The sequence below is a fragment of the Spermophilus citellus genome, assembly GCF_964194105.1.
Source record: "Spermophilus citellus genome assembly, chromosome: 5".
Taxonomy (NCBI): domain Eukaryota; kingdom Metazoa; phylum Chordata; class Mammalia; order Rodentia; family Sciuridae; genus Spermophilus; species Spermophilus citellus.
The window spans coordinates 62,468,162-62,474,161 of record NC_138186.1 but is presented as its reverse complement, the minus strand read 5'-3'; the positions used below and the strand labels follow the sequence as shown (position 1 = coordinate 62,474,161).

At 41.9% G+C, this 6,000-nt stretch overlaps 1 protein-coding gene across 1 annotated transcript in view; it reads left to right on the top strand.

Annotated features, from left to right (window-relative positions):
- The first annotated feature begins 2,616 nt into the window (after positions 1–2,616).
- ADGRF5 (adhesion G protein-coupled receptor F5) overlaps positions 2,617–6,000 on the top strand; it is a 90,451-nt gene continuing 87,067 nt past the window's right edge. Inside the window, 1 exon segment of the mRNA XM_081296033.1 lies at positions 2,617–2,869. The gene's annotated coding sequence lies outside the window, so the exon portion shown is untranslated.

Here is a 6,000-nt window from a genome sequence, read left to right as displayed (position 1 = left end):
TAATAATTTGTATAACTGTTATTTTCTGCATCTTTGAGGATTATAAAATAGACAAAGATAATTAAAGGCATACACTCCTATAGATTCAGCTTCCATCAAAGGGTCTGCTAGACCCTGTGGACAGGATAATCAGTTGTTTATTTCCATTTCAAAGCCTGACATTTCCATTTCCAATAGAAGTAATACCCATAGACATCATGAAGAAAATTCAAACAACTGATTTAATAAATATGTCTGTTTTATTATAGATGTATGTATTATTAAACCTCAGTTCTGTTCACAAAACAAAATATTCGGAGTTACACATATTTGATTATAGAGGTGCACATGGGTCTCTATTATGGTTCTGGTACTTCAATCGGGCAGACTCAAGTGTAGCTTCTCAGCCATGTACAGCCTTTATGAACACAAAAAATGAACACTTGATTCACGGGAACCAAGAGAAGAAATCAGAACATCTGCTGGGAATTTCTAATGGCACCCTGTTATAGAAGTGTTCAAAAACTGAGAAATGAAAAATGATGCTGTGGCTTTAATTATGTTTTAAGGTTCAAGCAAAATGCAGATGCAAATTTCTGTGTTGTAACAGCAGCACTGTGATATGCCCTGAGACCCCCTTCTGCACTTTAATTCACTGGGAGCTGAGACAGGTGCAGAGAGTCCATCAGAAACTGCTGAGCCTGCCTTGGTCAGGGCTTCTAGGTGAAATTCTGGCCATCCATGCTGCTTTTCCCCCTCCCCACTACCTCATTCTTCTCTAACCTTTGCCCACCCTGTGTTTCTTCCTGCCTCTCCTGCCTTTATTCCCCTTCCCCTTCTTCTACCCCTATTCTTTCCTCTTCCCTTTTCACTCTTCCATTTGATATTCCCTTCTTTCTCCCTGTCTTCTCACCTCCAACAATTTGACATTTCCTTCACCCTTACTAACGTCAGTGCTCTTTCTTGTGGGCATGCCTGAGGCTTCATTTTCTGAACCGAGCCCATCACCTACTCTTAACAGTTTACATGAGAAAAGTAATGTACAGCAAGTGACAAATGGCGGCATCTTAGCAAATATTAAAACAATGTCCCCTGTGAAGTTGCTGTGCTTTGTCAGCCAGAGCTTAAGCTATAAAACCCTAACAACAAACGTGTGTTTTCCTATTTTTTTTTCTTTTCTCTAAAGTTCATAGGTGACTGTAATTAACAATGTTCCTCCTACTAAGCCTGAATTTACACAAATCAAACACTTCTGGGCCTTGGGTCTGCGGCTATAACACTGAAACAGATTCAGTCCAAGACCTCATGGAGTGACAGCCCGTGAGGCAGAGGGACAAACAGGCTTCCTGGCTTTGAGTGGGATGAGAGAGATAAGTATGATTTGTTAGGGAAGAATGCTAAAGGGGCCCAGAAATCAGAAAATGCATTCTGGAAGATGTAAGAGTCAAAGGACTGAGTGCTGGGGTTAGGGAACATTCTTCTTTCATAAATAGGGAAGGAGGGACTGTGAAGGGGATTGAAGAAAGGACAGGTGGAGCGGTACCTTGAGGTGAAGTAGGAAAGGTTGTCTCATGTCTTGTTAAAGTATTTGGTTTTTATCCTTCAGCTAATAGGAGATTCTAAGCATGGAACTCTTACTCATGAAGACTGCTCTTGACAGAGATTACCCTGACTGCTGGGAGGACCATAGACTGGAGGTGAGTCATTGACAAGGACCAACTGCTGTGCTTTTAAGTCAGTGATACATTTGCAGTCTATGCCATAGCTCAGCACTCCCAACCCACCCCCACCACTTTGCACCAGTCTCCAAGTATATTGATCATTACCCCTCAGACCAAAAAGGAGATAGTCCAGGTCACTTGACAACTCAGCCTGTTAAAGTCAATGCACCCCAGGGTCCCCTCTTCTTCCTGTGCCCATGACTGGCTTCATGGACACACACTCTGTACAGTTGCAGAGATATGTGCTCAGCAGGGCCCCACACTTTGTTTAATGCCCTGTTGTTCCATCTTGCAATTTTGAATTTCTGAATGAGGGATCTTGCATATTCATTTTATACAAAGTCCTACAAATTATGTAGAGGGTTCTACTTCCAACAATCTGTGAATAGTAGCCATCCAATAATTCTTTAAACCCTAGAGTAAAATGGCCTCAGAAATATGTTTTTTTTTTCCCCAAGATTAGGAACAGCATGTCTAGACTTCCCAAAGATAGAGCAGAGAGGGTCTCTTCTGAGGCATGGGGGAGCTGATTTCTTCAGCCTATTCTCACCTGCCTCTTACCAGCTGCTCTGTAAAACCACATCTGGACCATGGCCAGAATACGCTTCAGTTCTGTGGAAGAGGATGATGGCATTCTTGACTTTTGCAGAGTTAAACACTTGGAGAAACTTCAGGAAGAAAGCACTTGGGGAAAGGTAAAGCTAGCTGGCCGTCAGCTCCCCGCCTGTTCCCCCTGCTTATTCTCATTTTCATGGTTCTCAACATGTTTATTCTCTTCTTTGCAGTGGTCAAAGAACAAGTTTAAATTTCTTATTTCCTCTAGGGAGCCTAGAGAGAGGCATGAGGCACCAAATACAGGAAGTCATGTGGAGAGGATCTCTTATTTATTACAGTCTCCATATTACTTCCCTTCTTCCAGCCTCCGCCCCCACCTCCAGCCACACTGCGTCTCCTTGCTCTTTCCTGCAGCAGAGAGCAGAAGGCAGTTCACCTCTGCTCTCTGAGGTCTGGAATCCTGCAAGCCCTGAGTATCTGAAGCCTGGTCTACATCCTTCTCTGGTTGTGTGATTGAATGGGGCGCTCTTAAGTTTCACCTCAACTAAAGGGTTTGGGGAAGATCTCCAGTACAGGACTGCATTTCAAAAGCCTAAAAAGCCCAGAAGAGAAAGGTAGGCACCTGCACAATTTTTTATTTTGTCTTGTTGAATGTGAATCAAGCTGCTCTGAGCTAGTTGTGAATATCCAATGTAGCCCTTTCAGTTGGCTTTGCGTTTTCAAGCTATGTATCCTGTGGAGATTTGCTGATTTGTGTGAATGTGAGGGAAAAGAGTGAAAAGGAGATGAAATTTGGGTTTTTTGGATCTGTACATCTTTGGGTAAAGAATATCAACCAACATAGTACAAAGAGAAGCCAATTTTTACTTTCTTTAGAGGGAAAAATATCATTAGGAACTGTAATTTTGCTTTCTACAAAAGGGGTAAAAGTTTGCCAACTCCTTTTTTAATAATATAGAATCCCACTATGATTTTTTAAATTAATTTCTGAGCTTTTTAGTTAAAGATGTATTAAAATTGAAAGAGAGTTTGGTAATAGAAATTTAAAAAAGGTGTTTCCCATTGGGGGTACCTATGAGTTATAAATAAAATAAAAGCACTTTGTTAGGGATATGGTGGACATTATTTTCCACAATTTTCTATGAAATAGTTGTTCTCCTCAAGGTTTCCTGAAATTCGTTATAAGTAGTGACAACGTGTATCAAGTAATGGCTGAGAAATCTGATTTTATTTATTCTATTGTGTTAATTGATTGCAAAGATAGTACCCATCCTTTATCTGGCTGCTCTTTTTTTGGCAACTGTTTGTTGGAGGCGATGTGTTAGCTGAGACCTAGAGAAAGGTCAACACATATTCCAATAACACTACGTATTGTTTTGGATTTGGGGGGGAATGGCTTTATGATTTTATTTTTATTTCATTTTATCCTCATAACCAGCTTTTCCTCTGGGAGAAATATTTTATATGGACCTCATAGAATATCAACCAATTACACCTACCCTGCGGTCCGTTTTCCATGTCCTACGGAGTTCTTGGGAAAATGCAGTTTAGATCTTGTCACTTTTCTCAGTGAAATATTTCATTGTACTCCATTGCTTACAGACACGTACCTAACCTGTAGTCAGGGGACCCACTGCTTCATGTGTTGCTTGGGAGCTTGCTGTCCCCAGACTTACAGAATGTGCATTTTACCCAGATTCCTGGGTGATCAAGCACTGACTTGAGGGAGGGTAGATGAGACTTTCAAGGTCTGTTTCTTCAGTTCTGCCAGTGTCAGTTCTCACCCCCTGAATCTTCAACTGTACTGAATGCTTCCATTTTCCCAGCAAGGGAGCGCTCTACTGCCTACCCATGTCTGGGCATGCTGTTCTCCCTGCCTGGATACCTCCATTCATTTATCTTCTCCACCCAATTACCCATTATAGCCTGATTTGTACCCTCATTACCCTTTATCCACTGCCTGCTGAGCACCCTCCAGGTCTGTGATTTTGTGGCACTTGGTAAAATACTTCTGTCATAGCCCTTAGCACATTAAATGACAGTTTCTGTATTTATTCTCTTCCTCGAGGAGTTATTGGTCTCTTATTTCAGAATCTGTGCCACTTTACACAATGCCTGGCACATAGCTTGTGCTCAGTCAATGTTGGTTGAATTCATGAATGAATGAACGAATGTGTACCTTACCTGAAGAAACTGAATTGATTATCAGAACGAGATCTATGTGTTTCCAGGAGCTTCCAGATCCCTATAACATTTGCTCTCACTCTTTTTCTCTGAGGCTTTGTCAGATTATTTATCCACCAAATATTTTGAGTACCTGTGATGTGCCACACCTTTTAGAATCTATTTCTCTGTGTTTTTGTGGGTAACCTCTCTCTCTCTTTGGGTGATTTCCCATCAGTGTTCCCTTTTTTCACCACTCCAAGTCAGGGATTAGCTTTTCAGCAAATAAATATTGTGCACTTTGCACATGCTAGGCAGATTCCTATGTGCTAGGATTGTGACAGCAAATGACACAGATGTGGTTCCTGCTCCATGCAACTCCCCATGTGGAAGACATTTTATCATCCTCTACCCTGCTTTTCCTTAATGAAAACCCAAAGAAGCCTGCCCTCTAATAAGTGTTGATGCATCCAAGTAAAGACATCAGAAGCAAAGTAGGAAAAAGTTGAGCTGTGCTCTGGGGCTCTGAGTTTGCTCCGGTACCTACAACTCTCTTGCCAGGTGACTGTAGGTGAATCCACAAACTTTTCCAAACATTGATTTTTTTTTCAAGTAGCAAACAAGACAGAGCTACAGGGGAAAGCCCTTGACTTCATGGAGTGCACAGAGCAGAAACTCTGCTTTTCTAGGGAACCTCTGCTTTCATGCCACATGATAATATAAAGACAATTCTCTGCAGTTCTCTGCATCAGAGCAGCAAAGAGTCTCAGGGAAGTTATTTCATTACTATGCCCATGTGCTCAGCTTTAGATATTAATGTTGTCCTTTAGTACATTTCCCCAGAGCACAGTGTGACAATGATTCCTCAGGAGCATGTCCTGTGACATAGAGGAATCTCCTAGCTATTAATTTGGGGTCTTGAAGTGGGGAAGCTGAATGGGGAGGCAGTACCATCCTTAAGCAGCCTCTGCTTTTGGAAAGCAGACAGAAAGAAAGGAATTGGCTTTACCTAGTGGTGTAGGAAAATGTGGAAGCCTGTAGACACAGAACCAGTCCTATTATGTTGATCCTCATGGTAGCACAGGGCTCCCTTTTTGACTACATGTGGGATTTTCCTCTTTTTTTCCTAAGGATTTGTGTATTAGCCAGACTTTGCCTGGAATCAAAGGTTGGGGCAGAGCATAGTATCATTTGCCCCAAACCTTGTGCTCCTATAGGGTGCATAGATTGCTGGGAGACCAACACTTGCTATTTGTTCTCCAGGTCCAACCTGCAGGCCTAGGCAGAAATGAACAGCTTAGGTAGTCTCCAGTGACTACTTTGGCTCTCTTCAACTCTTTCCTCACGCCTCCATCTTCTGAAGCTTCCAGATGAAATACCTCCTGGACATCTAGAATTTTTCTTTCTTACTTCCTGCTGCGTATCCATCTTGTTACCTCCATACTTTCTGCATGACCACATTGGGTTGCAATGTGGTTATTCAGCAGCACTTGCTTGCTGGTCATTTCCTAATTGTTCAAATTCCCATTAATCTCTATTAATGAGCACACGTTGTAGCAACAAAAGAGACGTTAACTGGCAT